Here is a 15,036-nt window from a genome sequence, read left to right on the forward strand (position 1 = left end):
CTTTCCACTTGGCTCAGACAGTCACTCGCTGGGTGGCCTGGGGCTAACTGAGTCTGAATAATTTCTCACTCTAGAGCCACTTGTCTACTTTCTAGACCTAAGAACTCCAGATGGGCTCATACTTTGCGCTCCTCTTCTTTAGCTTTTTTTTTTTTGATATAGTTTAAAAGACAGCAGCCATTCATGCTTAGGGTATAGCTCCCTCCTACCTAACTCCGGCCCCATCCCAGTGGCGATTGGCAACAATTTGACCTATGGAACACAGAGAGAAGAACAGCTTACTGATTACACCTTTTTTCCTTTTTGTTTTAGATTTGTAGTTTCATCTTTTCCTCTCTCCTTGCTCTGTATCATTTTTTGGAAAAATACCTCTCTCTCTCACCCTCTCTGCCCCTGAGATAATATGATTAAATGGAGCAGAACTGGCCGCCAGCTAGGCCATTACCATTTTGGAATTTTGCTCTTAACCGATTAGAAAACACAGTGTCTCAGAAGGGAATGGACTCGTTTATCACAGTGGTGGAAGAACATTTGCTCTGGCCCTCCCTGACACACAAGACTCCCTGCAAAGAAATGACGAGATGAGGGAAAACTCCAGGACAACTGAGAGAAGGGAAGGAGTTGGCTTCTCTCTGGAGAGCAATGTGACTGGCTTTTTCTGGTTGCTAATTACATTAAAGGAAGAAAGAAAAGGGAGATGCGAACAAAGGCAAATCAGATATTCCAGGAGATTAGGAATGACCTAATTCTAAAGATATTTTTCAAGAATTCTCAGTCAGTTCATGTGCTCTGCAGTTTTTCTTCATAATTATCTATAGTATTTCTGAGCAGCAGCATGGCCTAGTGGCTAGTGCTTGGCACACAGTAAGCACTTAACAAATACCACCATTATTAGAGCACGGGCCTGGGAGTCGGAAGGTCATGGGTTCTAATCCTAGCTCTGCCACTTGTCTTTGCTGTGACCTTGGGCAAGTCACTTCACTTCCCTGGGCCTCAGTTACCTCATCTGTAAAATGGAGATTGAGACTATGAGCCCCACAGGGGACTGGGGCTGTGTCAAACTTGATTTGCTTGTATTCAACCCAGTGCCTGGCATGAAGGAAGTGCTTGAAAAGTAGCATCATTATTATCATTTATCAAATGCCTAGTGTATGCAGAGCTCATAAGTGCTTGGGAAAGTATAATGGGAGTGATCCTTACCCTTGAGGAAGTTACAATCTAATGTGCACTGTCCCTGACTAAATTTTCCAGTGCTACTTTCTATGTGTGTATGACAAGTCTACCTTCCCCTGCATCCGTTCTCACTGAACTCAGATAATCATGCAGCTGACACAAATTGAGTCTCTTTCCTCTTCATTCCTCCCAGTGCTAGAATGAGAGGTGCTTTCTTAGAGTCTATGTGTATTTTTGGAAATTATATTTTGGTGGAAAATATCATTTCCACCCCCAGACTTCTGCAGGGAAACCCCACTGCAAATGCTGGTCTTGGATATGGGGTTCCAGAGTTGTGCTGCCCAAATAAAGTTGGGACAGAGACCCTGGGTCAGCCTGCCATTTTGATTGGCAGTACTCACACTGTACTAAGTGCTAGGGGTGAATACAGGCAAATTGGGTTGGACACAAGTCCTGTTCCATGTGGGGCTCACAGTCTCAATCCCCATTTTAAAGATGAGGGAATTGAGGCCCAAAGAAGTGAAGTGACCTACCCAAGGTCACACAGCAGGCAAGTGACAGAGCTAGGATTAGAACCCATGACCTTCTGACTCCCAGCCCTGTGCTCTATCCACCACGCCATGCTGCTTCTCATAGATTGTGCAACCCTTGAGAGATAGTGTCTGTGTCTAATTCCCACCTGCATACTCTTTCCCAACACTTAGTACAGTGCTCTTTGCACAGTAACCACTTATTCATACTGTTATTGCTATCACTACTCAGAGAGGTTAAGTGACTCACCTAAAATCAAACAGTGGGTCAAAAACAGAGCTGGGAATAGAGCCCTGGGCTCCTGATTCTTTTTCCTCTTGGCTGCAAGGCATTTTAAGAAGAAGTAGTCCCATGAGGAATTGCACTGGAAATCTGATTTCTCTTTTGTTTATAGAAGGGAGTTAAGGAGTTCAGCTAAACTCTACCCCAAAGGGGTGAAATTTAACCAGCTGGAATATCCCTACATGTTAGGATGGAAGTCAAACAGGGTAGCCATCATGGTTCCTCTAAGCATTCTGTTGGCACTGGAGGGTTGTAGTGGCCATTTGCCAGTGGGGTGCTGATTTTCACAGACAACTAGGCCACAGTGGAAGGGAGAAACAAGAAATTTCACTGGGCATGCCTCTAAGGAGATATCTGTATCTTGTGCTGCCTGAAAGGTAACACTTCTGTTTATTATTATATTGTAATAATAATAACTGTGATATTTGTTAAGTCCTTACTATGTGCCAGGCACTGTATTAAACCCTGGGGTGGATCCAGGCAAATAGGGTTGGACACAGTCTCTGTTCCAGGTGGGGCTCACAACCTCAATTCCCATTTTACAGATGAAAGAACTGAGGCCCAGAGAAGTGAAGCGACCTGCCCAGAGTCACACAGCAGACAAGTGGCGGAGCTAGGACTAGAACCCATGACCTTCTGACTCCTAGGCCTGTGCCCTAGCTGGTACATCATGCTGCTTCTCCCAAGCACTTATTACAGTGCTCTGCACACAGTAAGTGCTCCGTAGAGATTATTGAATGAATAAATTAAGGGAGCCTAAGTGACTAAGTCTACTCAATCAGTCAATCATTCATATTTACCAAACCCTTTCTATGTGCAGAGCACTGTACTAAGCACTTGGGAGAGTCCAATATAACAATAAAACAGACACATTTCCAGCTACTCAGTAGCAGTCCCGCCTGAAAAATAAGGCCCAGACAGTCGCTTTGGAAGGATGAAGTGTTTCCCTACTATAGAAACAGAAGTGAAGTTAAAAGCAGAAACCTGAAACACCTCCCAGGGCTCTATTTGCTCCAGGGCAGCTCTGAGACCACGCTCCATCAGTCTCAGTCATGACAACACTTTCACTAATTATAGCTCTCTAAATTTTGCTTTTTATTCGTTGAAAGAAAATCCCCTCCGAAATCTGCCAAAATAAGTGCAGCTGCTTATCGTCATTTATAGCCATTCGGCTCAGGGCTGAAGGTCTCAGCCTGCTGGGTCTTTTTGGGTTACAGCTGAGCGGAAAGGAAGGAGGCCCAGAGCCTCAGGCAAAATCATTATGGGTCTTCTGAGTGCCTTGGGCAATTCCGAATGGCTGCCTCCTGCCCAGGTGAAGTCTATGTCTTCCACTGTGGCTCCCTTCCAGCTTTAAACTCATAGCTTATAATGGTCTTCTTCTAGAATTTTTTTATGAGAAGCAGTGTGGCCTGGTGGAGAAGAGCATAGGCCTGGGAGTCAGAAGGACCTAGCTTCTACCTGGCTCCACCAGTTGCCTTCTTTGTGACCTTGGGTAAGTCACTTCACTTCTTTTTGTCTTAGTTATTTGTAAAATGGGGATGAAGGCTGTGAGCCCCATGTGGGACAGGGACTGTGCCCAACCCAATTTGCCTGTATCCATCCCAGTGCTTAGTTCAATTATTATTTCATCTCCACTCAGTCAATTGTTTTATTGAGTGTTTACTGTGGGCAGAACACTGTATTAAGCTCTTGGGAAAGCAATCAATCATATTTATCAAGGGCTTACTGTGTACAGAAAACTACTAAATGCTTGGGAAAGTACAATATAATAGAGTTGCTAGACATGAACCTGCCCAAATCTTACAGTTTTACAGTGGTAGAAAGACATTAAAATCAATTACAGATGAAATCTCCACCTATTCTATACTCCACCAAACTACAGTCAGCCAGTGAGCCAATCATATTTATTGAGTGCTCACTGTGTGCAGAGTATTGTACTAAGCACTTGGGAGTGTACAGTATAACAATAAACTGACACATTCCCTGTCCACTATGAGATTATAGCCTAGAGGAAATCATAGGAGCACACATGGCATGAGGAGCAGCATGGGCTAATGGAAAAAGCAGGCCCTGGGAGCCAGAGGTCCTCAGTTCTAATCCCACTTCTGCCACTTACCTGCTGTGTGACCTTGGGTAAGTCACTTAGATTCTCTGAGTCCTAGTTCCTCCTCTGCAAATTGGAATCCAGTACTTGTTTTCCTTATCACTTGGACTGTGAGCATCATGTGTAACCTGATGATCTTGTATCTACCCCAGTGCTTAATTGTTATTATTATTATTATTTGCCATATTTGTTAAGCACTTACTATATGCCAGACACTGTACTATCTCACTTCTCACTCTAGGCGTCAAGGCTCTCCATCACCTTGCCCCTTCCTACCTCTCCTCCCTTCTCTCTTTCTATTGCCCACCCCGCACGCTCAGCTCCTCTGCCGCCCACCTCCTCACCAACCCCCGTTCTCGCCTATCCCGCCAACGACCCCTGGGCCACGTCCTCCCGCGGTCCTGGAACGCCCTCCCTCCTCACCTCTGCCAAACTAATTCCCTTCCCCTCTTCAAAACCCTACTTAAAGCTCACCTCCTCCAAGAGGCCTTCCCAGACTGAGCTCCCCCTTCCCCTCTGCTCCCTCTACCCCACCCCTTCACCTCTCCACAGCTAAACGCTCTTCTCCTCCCTTTCCCTCTGCCCCTCCCCCTCTCCCATCCCATCCCCTCAGCACTGTACTCGTCGTCCGCTCAACTGTATATATCTGCATCACCCTATTTATTTTGTTTAATGAGATGTACATCACCCTGATTCTATTTATTTGCTATTGTTTTAATGAGATGTTCTTCCCCTTGATTCTATTTATTGCCATTGTTCTTGTCTGTCTGTCTGTCTCCCCTGACTAGACTGTAAGCCCATCAGAGGGCAGGGACTGTCTTTATCTGTTGCCGATTTGTGCATTCCAAGCGCTTAGTACAGTGCTCTGCACATAGTGAGCGCTCAATAAATGCTATTGAATGAATGAATGAATACTAAGTGCTGTGGTGGACACAAGCAAAATGGGTTGGACACAGTCCTTGTCCCAAATGGGGCTAACTTGGCATAGTGGGCAAAGCACTGGGCCTGGGAGTCAGGGCCCAAAGCAGTGGGCCTGGGAGTCAGAAGGTCATGGGTTATAATTCCAGTTCTGTCACTTCTCTGCAGTGTGACCTTGGGCAAGTCACTTAACTCCTCTGTACCTCAGTTACCTCATCTGTAAAATGGGGATTGAATCTGTGAGTCCCACAGGGACTGTGTCCAACCCGATTTGCTTAAGTCCACCCGAGCGCTTAGTACAGTGACAGGCACATAGTAAGCACTTAACAAATAGCATAATAATTATTATAATTTTTATTATTTTACAGATGAAGTAATTTAGGCCCAGAGAAGTGAAGTCACTTGTCCAAAGTCACACAGCAGACAAGTGGTGGAGCTGGGATTAGAACCCATGACCTTCAGATTCCCAGGCCCATGCTCTATCTACTATGCCATGTTGCTTCCCAGGCTGCTTCATTATTATTATTATTATTATTATTGCTCCCTCTCTACTCCTATATCTACAGGCGACTTATATAGGGGCCACCAGCTTCATATGGACAATCATATGTCCATCTGGAGTCAGAATTCCAACTCTGCCACTTGTCAGCTGTGATACTTTGGGCAAATCACTTAACTTCTCTGGACCTCGGTTCCCTCATCTGTAAAATGGGGATGAAGACTGTGAGCCTCACATGGGACAACCTGATAACCTTGTATCCCAGTGCTCAGAACAGTGCTCATAGTGCACATAGTGATTGCTTAACAAATATCATTATCATTACTATTATTATTAAATCCTCCCTGGAAGTTGCTTTGTGAGGAAAAAGTCATTAACCTTTGGGACAGAGGTTCAGCTTGGTCCAATCTGTCCTGCCTTTTAGAGATAGATGGAGAGCAGATATGGAACTAGGGTGGCTGCTTTATTTTTTGATTTGGCCCTCCTGCCAACAAAACTCTTCAGCAAAGCTCAGAGGCAGGATTGGGGGAATAGTAATATTAACTGTGCTATCTATTAAATGCTTACTATGCTCCAGGCCTGTGAGCTTGTTGTTGGGCAGGGATTGTCTCTATCTCTTGCTGAATTGTACATTCCAAGCACTTAGTACAGTGCTCTGCACATAGTAAGAGCTCAATGAATAGGATTGAATGAATGAATAATCGCTGGGGTAGATACAAGATAATTGGGTTGTACACAGTCTCTGTCCCACATCTGGCTCAATCCCCATTTTACAGATAAGGAAATTGAGGCATAGAGAAGTTAAGTGATTTGCCCAGGTGACAGGCCAGTGGTAGAATCAGAATTAGAACCTAGGCCCTCACTCTATCCACTAGGCCATGCTGCTTCTCCAAGGGGTAGAGGTTGATCTCACCCCTAGCAGACTTTGGGCTGGGCTGGAGGCTGGGGATATGCCATGGGCTCCTCTTGTTTCTAGCCTGGGCTGGCCTCCTAGTGATGACTTTGTGCACCGCCCCCCCCCCTCCCCCCACATGACCCAGACTGATGGGGAGTTGGAGATTTTTACCTAGAGAAGTAGTGTGGCTTAGTGCCTGGGATCATGTGCCTGGGAGTCAGAGGACCTAGCTCATAGTAAACACTTAACAAATACCTTTTCTAAAAATGGGGCATTTTAGAGATCAGCTGGGGATGGAATATGGCAGCCTGATAGAACCAGTCCCCAGATTTTCTAGGCTGTAAGACTTCCTCCCTAAATCAATTCCATGGGCCTGGGAGTCAGAGAACATTTGCTTCTAATTCATTCAATCAATAGTATTTATTGAGCGCTTACTATGTGCAGAACAGTGTTCTAAGAGCTTGGAATGAACAATTTGGCAACAGATAGAGACAATCCCTGCCCATTGATGGGCTTACAGTCTAATTGGGGGAGACAAACGGACATAAACAAGACAACTTAATTTCAATAAATAGAATCTAGCTTTGCCACATGTCAGCTGTGTGACCTTGGATAAGTCACTTAAATTCTCTGGGCTTCAGATCCCTCATCTGCAAAATGGGGATTCAAAATCCATTTTTATTTATTTTTATGGTATTTGTTAAGCCCTCACTATGTGAATAATAATAATAATGATGGATAATTATGGTACTTGTTAAGCATTTACTATGAACTAAGCACCGTTCTAAGTGCTGGGGTAGATACAACTTAATCAGGTTGGACACAGTGGGGCTCACACCCTTAATCCCTGTTTTACAGATGAGGGAACTGAGGTACAGAGAAGTTAAGTGACTTCCCCAAGGACACACAGCAGTCGTGTAGGATCACCTTGGTGCTGAGTTTAGCCATCTCCATTGTGCCATGCAAGTCGCTTCCTCAAATGGCACAAGAGCTTCAAGCCACCTTGCTGTGGGCACTAGAGAATCCTGCCCTGGCAGAGACAGGCTGGAGGTAGGAGGGCAGGCAAGACCGTCCGAGGCTAATAATAATAATAATGTTGGTATTTGTTAAGCGCTTACTATGTGCAGAGCACTGTTCTAAGCGCTGGGGTAGACACAGGGGAATCAGGTTGTCCCACGTGGGGCTCACAGTCTTCATCCCCATTTTACAGATGAGATAACTGAGGCACAGAGAAGTGAAGTGACTTGCCCACAGTCACACAGCTGACAAGTGGCAGAGCCGGGATTCAAACCCATGACCTCTGACTCCAAAGCCCGTGCTCTTTCCACTGAGCCACGCTGGCTACTACAGGTCAGGGTGAGAGACTGGATGATACAGCCTCTCCCTCCAGCAAGTGGATAGAGCTTGGACCTGAGTGTCAGAAGGAGTACAGTGCTCTGCACATAGTAAGCGCTCAACAAATACTATTGAATGAATGAATGATGGGTTCTAATCCCCGATCTGTCCCTTGTCAGTTGTACTTTATTGCCATTGTTCTTGTCTGTCTGTCTCCCCCGATTAGACTGTAAGCCCGTCAAACGGCAGGGACTGTCTCTATCTGTTGCCGACTTGTTCATTCCAAGTGCTTAGTACAGTGCTCTGCACATAGTAAGTGCTCAATAAATACTATTGAATTGAATGAATGAATACTTTGGAAAATTTCTTCACTTCTTGGTGTCTCAGTGACTTTGACAATGTCGACCATCCCCTTCTCCTCCACACCTTATCTCACCTTGGCTTCATGGACTCCGTCCTCTCCCGGTTCTCCTCTTATCTCTCTGGCCCGTCATTCTCGGTCTCCTTTGCAGGCTCCTCCTCCCCCTCTCATCCTCCAACTGTTGGAGTTCCTCAAGGGTCAGTTCTTGGCCCTCTCCTGTTCTCCATATACATTCACTCCCTCGGTGAACTCAACCGCTCTCACAGCTTCAATTATCATCTCTATGCAGATGACACACAGATCTACATCTCTGCCCCTGTCCTCTCCCCCTCCCTTCAGGCTCGTATCTCCTCCTTCCTCCAAGACGTCTCTACCTGTATGTCTGCCCGCCACCTAAAACTCAACATGAACAAAACTGAGCTTCTCATCTTCCCTCCCAAGCCCGGGCCTCTCCCTGACTTCCCTATCACCGTGGATGGTACGGCCATTCTTCCCGTCTCTCAGGCCCGCAACCTCGGTGTCATCTTTGACTCGGCTCTCTCGTTCACCCCTCACACATCCAATCCGTTACCAAAACCTGCCGGTCTCACCTTTATAATATCGCCAAGATCCGCCCTTTCCTCTCCACCCAAACAGCTATCTTACTGCTACGGGCTCTCGTAATATCCCGGCTAGATTACTGTCTCAACCTGCTCTCTGATCTCCCTTCCTCCTCTCTGTCCCTGCTCCAGTCTATTCTTCACTCCGGTGCCTGGCTCATCTTCCTGCAGAAATGCTCTGGGCATGTCACTCCCCTTCTTAAAACCTCCAGTGGTTGCCTATCAACCTCCGCACAAAATAAAAACTTCTCACTCTAGCCTTCGAGGGTCTCCATCACCTTGCCCCTTCCTACCTCTCCTCCCTTCTCTCTTTCTACTGCCCACCCCGCATGCTCCGCTCCTCTGCCGCCCACCTCCTCACCGTCCCCCATTCTCGCCTATCCCGCTGTCGACCCCTGAGGTACGTCCTCCCGCGGTCCTGGAACGCCCTCCCTCCTCACCTCTGCCAAACTAATTCTCTTCCCCTCTTCAAAACCCTACTTAAAGCTCACCTCCTCCAAGAGGCCTTCCCAGACTGAGCTCCGCTTTTCCCTCTGCTCCTTCTACTCCCCCCACCTTTCCACAGCTAAACCCTCTTCTCCCCCCTTTCCCTCTGCTTCTCCCCCTCTCTCGTCCCATCCCCTCAGCACTGTACTTGTCCACTCAACTGTATATATCTTCATTACCCTATTTATTTTGTTAATGAGATGTACATCACCTGGATTCTATTAATTTGCTATTGTTTTAATGAGATGTTCTTCCCCTTGATTCTATTTATTGCCATTGTTCTTGTCTGTCTGTCTCCCCCGATTAGACTGTCAGCCCATCAAAGGGCAGGGACTGTCTCTATCTGTTACCGATTTGTACATTCCAAACGTGTATGTGATCTGCACATAGTAAGCATTCAATAAATACTATTGAATGAATGAATGAATGACAATCTGTAAAATGGGGATTGAGACTGTAAGCCCCACATGGGACAGTGACTGTGTCTCTCCTGATTATCTTGTATCTCCTTCAGAGCTTAGAACAGAGCTTGGCATGAAGTAAGCCCTTAAGTACAATAATTATTATAATTACTATACTTATTACCATCATTATTATTATTATGTAGTAGAGCTGGGATTAGAACCCAGGTTCTCCCAGGCCCCTGTTCTATCCCCTAAGCAGGATGTTCTAAGCACAGAAGAAGATATAAGGTAATCACTTTAGACACAGTCTGTGTCCCGCTTTGTTTATCCCCCTTTTCTGTTCTCCCCTCCTTCTTTCTTTCTTTCTTTCTTTCTTTCTTTCTTTCTTTCTTTCTTTCTTTCTTTCTTTCTTTCTTTCTTTCTTTCTTTCTTTCTTTCTTTCTCTCTCTCTCTCTCTCTCTCTCTCTTTCTTTCTTTCTTTCTTTCTTTCTTTCTTTCTTTCTTTCTTTCTTTCTTTCTTTCTTTCTTTCTTTCTTTCTTTCTTTCTTCTTCCTTCCTTCCTTCCTTCCTTCCTTCCTTCCTTCCTTCCTTCCTTCCTTCCTTCCTTCCTTCCTTCCTTCCTTCCTTCCTTCCTTCCTTCCTTCCTTCCTTTCTTTCTTTCTTTCTTTCTTTCTTATTTATTGAGTGCTTACTGTATGCAGAGAACTGTACTAAGCACTTGGGAAGTATAATTCAGCAACAAATAGAGAAAATCCCTGCCCAAAATAGGCTCACAGCCTAGAAGGGGGGAGACAGACATCAAAACCTGATTATCTTGTATCTACCCCAGAGTTTAGTAGTGTGCTTGACACATAGTAAGCTCTAACAAATACCATAATTGTTAGAAGTGTGGGTGGAATACACTTATAGGAGAGTAAAATATATGTAATCAGTATTCATTATCACTGATGAAACTCTTTATTCAGCATGCCCAAGATGGAGACCAATCTGGCTGGGTGGATAGTCTCTGAAGTTTTCTCATTTTTATTGAAATATGTGACACATTGCATCATCAAAATAATCATAGTATTATTATGACTAAAAATGAGATTGCCAGTTCAGACACAGTCCCCAAATTGGACTCCCAATTTAAAAAGGAAGGTGAGCAGAATTTTCATTTCCATTTTACAGATGACAAAATTGAGGTAGAGAGGTTAAATAGAAAGGTTAAATGTCCTGGCCAGTGTCCCATGATGGAGCTGGCCCTAGCCTCTGGGTCTTCTGGTTCTAAGTTGCATGTGCATTCCACCAGATTGAACTGACTGCCCCATAAATAAAATGATATGCTGAATTAAAAGACCGGAGAGACCGAAGTTGGGAAAGAAAGAGCCGTGGGCTCCATGTCACATTTTATATTATCGTTAAGCTCTTTGTTAAAGTAAAAAAATAATTCCTCCCCACCTTATGGTCTCATTTATATTCCAGTGTCACTTCTCTCTTTTGGAAACAAGTTTTCAAGCCTCTAACAGATTTTTACCTAAATACAGAGTTTCAAAACCAAGTCCGATGTCGTGGAAAAGTGTAGCAAACAATTTGGGAGATAATTATAATCCAGGCAGAGAACATGTTACCATCTTATTGTTATGATCTTGTTTCATTTCTACTGGCAACTTGCACAATCACCTCTGCTGCTGCTCCTCTCTGTGAGCTACCCTTAGTTCCGGCCATCATTTTTGACTAGGAAAATCTAGGCTGTGATTCCCCAGCCTAACAGCGGGAGGAGGTGAGATTGTTTAGGAAATGTTCTTTCAGGGGAAGGTAAATTTTAATCAGGGAAATAGTTCAGCTGCCTTCAAGAGCAAATAAAACTCCACTAATAATAATAATAACAATAATTGTGGTACTTGTCAAATGCCTACTCTGTGCTAGGCACTGAATTAAGCACTGGAGTAGCTACAACATAATTGAGTAGGACACAATCCCTGTCCCACACTGGGCTTACAGTCATTAGCCCCATTTTACAGATGAGGTAACTGAGGCCCAGAGAAGTGAATTGACTTGCCCAAGGTCACACACCAGACAAGTGGTGGAGGCAGGATTAAAACCCACCTCCTTCTGACTCTCAGGCCTGTGCTCTAAATCCCTGAGTGCAGAAGAAGTTTCCAATGGAACTTCAGTGAGAGGTTGAACTGGGATTATTTTTATTATTATTCCTGACAGGGAGTCTCTCTCCCCACTGCTTTCCTCTTGTAGCCCTGATGCTGATAGATGACTGACAGATGGGGAAGATGACTGACACCCAAGACTTCTAGCATTTAGAGACACCTGCCACTCAGAAGCAGGAGTTTTGTTTCTCTGTTGCTGCAGGTTCTTCTTGTTTGTAGGAATGAGGGGAGGAGGATGAATGGGGTGAAAACCTCCAGCAGCTAGGGTCCCAGACATCAGAAGGCCTCCTCACTGGAGCTGGTGGTAGGAGGTTGCCCCAAGCCCACTTCCTCCATGATGCCTTCTTTGACTGACCCACCTGGCTCCAGTTCTTCCATTCACTTCAGTGACCTCAGTCCAACAGCTCCAGTACCTTCAGCTGGGGGCTAAAATTAACCCAAGCACTTATCTTATCCCACCTGGATTACTGTATTAGCCTTCTTTGCTGACCGCCCTGCCTCTTGTCTCTCCCCACTCCAGTCCATACTTCACTCTGCTGTACAGATCATTTTTCTACAAAACTGTTCAGTCCATGTTTCCCCACTCATCCAGAACCTCCAGCAGTTGCCCATCCACCTCTGAATCAAACAGAAACTACCCACCATCAGCCTTAAAGCACTCAATCACCTTGCCCCCTCCTGCTTTACATTGCCGCTTTCCTACTGCAACCCAGTCTGCGCACTTCACTCCTCTAATGCCAATCTACACTATACGTCAACACTCTCCGCCTCAAAAACCTCCAGTAGTTGCCTATGAACCTTTGCATGAAGCAAAAACTCTTCAGAAGCTCTCCATCCCCTTGCACTCTCCTACTTCACCTCCCTTCTCTCCTTCTACAGCCCACCCCATATATTCCGCTCCTCTGCTGCTAATCTCCTCACTGGGCCTCATTCCCGTCTGTCCTGCCGTTGACCCCTGGCCCAAGTCCTACCACTGATCTGGATTGCCCTCCCTCCTCACCTCTGCCAAACTAACTCTCTTCCCCTCTTCAAACCCCTACTGAGAGTTCACATGCTCCAGGAGGCCTTCCCAAACTGAGCCCTCCCTTTCCCTCTGTCCCTCCTCCCCTCCTCATTGCCCTGACTCCCTCCCTCTGCTCTTCCCCCTTCCCCTCCCCACAGCACTTGTGCATACTTGCATATATTATTTATTACTCTATCTTATTAATGATGTGTATATATCTATGATTCTATTTATCTATTTTGATGGTATTGATGCCTGACTACTTGTTTCGCTTTGCTGTCTGTCTCTCCCTTTTAGATTGTAAACCCGTCATTGGGCAGGAATTGTCTCTTTCTGTTGCCAACTTGTATATTCCAAGTGCTTAGTACAGTGCTCTGCATATAGTAAGCGCTCAATAAATACTATTGAATGAATGAAAGGCCACACAGCAGACAAGTGGCAGACTGGATTAGAGCCTTCTTACTCCCAGGCACGTTCTCTAATCACTAGACCACATGCTTACCGTTATGGACTGACATTAACTCTAAAGAAAACCTACACCAGAGAAGGCTAACCCACACCCAGAAATTCATACCGGCAACCCAGAGCTAAAAGCCGTGACAGAATTCCGTTAATTGAGAGGCCGACTGACCAATAACGCAATGATAGACAAGGTGATAGAGAACTGAACAGAGGAGGCCAGACACATCATTTTTCTTATCTTTTGCTGTCAAGTTGTCTCCGATCCATAGCGACGCCAAGGATGTATCTCTTCCAGAATGCCCTACCTCTATCTGCAATCATTCTGGTAGCGTATCCACAGAGTTTTCTTGGTAAAAATCCAGAAGTGGTTTACCACTGCCTCCTTCTGCGCAGTAAACTGGAATCTCCGCCCTCGACTCTCTCCCGTGCCGCTGCTGCCCAGCACAGGGGAGTTTTGACTTGTGGCAGATTGCCTTCCATTTACTAGCCACTGCCCAAGCTAGCAATGGAATGGATATGCCTCTGCTTGACTCTCCCTCACCAAACTGGAAGAGTACTGGAAACTCTCCAGGTGTGACTCTGAGAGGGGAAACATATCATTTGGAGGATGGTCAATCAGTATAATGGCAGCATAATATCGAGTCTACAGAGCTGTAGGTTTGTCCAACAGTCTTTAGGGTTGTTAGATCTGAACCCCATGCAGGCACCACATTTGGCTTTTCTTTTTTTAAATAATATAGTTTAAACATTTCCCATGTGTGAGGCATGGTCCCAAGTGCTGAGGACCATACAAGATAATTGAGTTGGACACAGTCTCTGTGTCATGTGGGGCTCACAGTCCTTATTTTACAAGTGAGGCAACTGAGGCACAGAGAAGTTAAGTGACTTGCCCAATGTCACACAGCAGGCAAGTGGCAGAGCAAGGATTAGAAAGGGCTTAGTCCAGTGCTCTGCACAGAGTAAGTCTTCAATAAATACAATTGAATGAATGAATGAACTCAGGTTCTCTGACTTCCAGGCTTCTTCAGTTGCACTAGCATTACTTAAGGGCCATATTGTAATATCAAGTGGCAAGGCAAGATGACCTTTAATGAAGTGCTATAGTGAATGGTGAAATAACCTATAGTGAAATTTATAGACCTAAAGTGAAATTGTCAGTTTCCTACCATCAAAACTCTGCTCACCGTTCACAGCTATGCTGGATGGGACATGTGAGGAGAATGAGTGACAGCAGGAGACCCAAATAACTGTTTTAGGGTAAACTGAAATTGGGAAACTGAAAAGAAGGAGGACAGAGGAAACATTTTAAGGAGATGGTAAAACACAGCCTCAAGCAGTTCTGCATCCCAGCTGAAAACTAGGAGTCAACTACTGAGGAAAGATCAGAATGACATGCGGATATCAAAAAAACAGTGGTGTTTTTTGAGAAAGTTCTGTAAGGAACAAGAGACAAGGAGGCAGAAGATGTCATCAGGTCCCAACTGCCTCTACTTTCCATGATTTTTCCATTTAGGAAGTGCTTCAGAATGCATTTGTCAAAACAATTGTACCAGAAACCCAGGACAAATCACAAAAACCCCCCATAGCAGGCCTTTCTCACCCACCCACGGGAATTATAAGCTCCTTGAAAGAGAGCGTTTGATTCTTCCCAAACATTTGAAGAGTGGTCTGTGTGTGGTAAGTGCTCAGTAAATACCACTGATTGATTAATTAATGATTGCTCCATTTATTAAGCACTTACTATGTGCCAAGCACTGTGCTAAGCACAGGTATAGATACAAGATAATCAGGTTGGGCACAGATCCTGTCCCGCATGGGACTCACAGTATAAGGAGGAGGG

The 15,036-nt window shown here is 45.2% G+C and overlaps 1 non-coding gene across 1 annotated transcript; it reads right to left on the reverse strand.

Annotated features, from left to right (window-relative positions):
* Positions 1–13,653: 13,653 nt before the first annotated feature.
* On the reverse strand, positions 13,654–13,785 carry LOC114815590. The gene has a single exon (XR_003763389.1). It is a non-coding gene; the product is annotated as a small nucleolar RNA SNORA7 (small nucleolar RNA).
* Positions 13,786–15,036: the final 1,251 nt, after the last annotated feature.

Source organism: Ornithorhynchus anatinus, chromosome 1, assembly GCF_004115215.2.
Source record: "Ornithorhynchus anatinus isolate Pmale09 chromosome 1, mOrnAna1.pri.v4, whole genome shotgun sequence".
Classification (NCBI taxonomy): Eukaryota; Metazoa; Chordata; class Mammalia; order Monotremata; family Ornithorhynchidae; genus Ornithorhynchus; species Ornithorhynchus anatinus.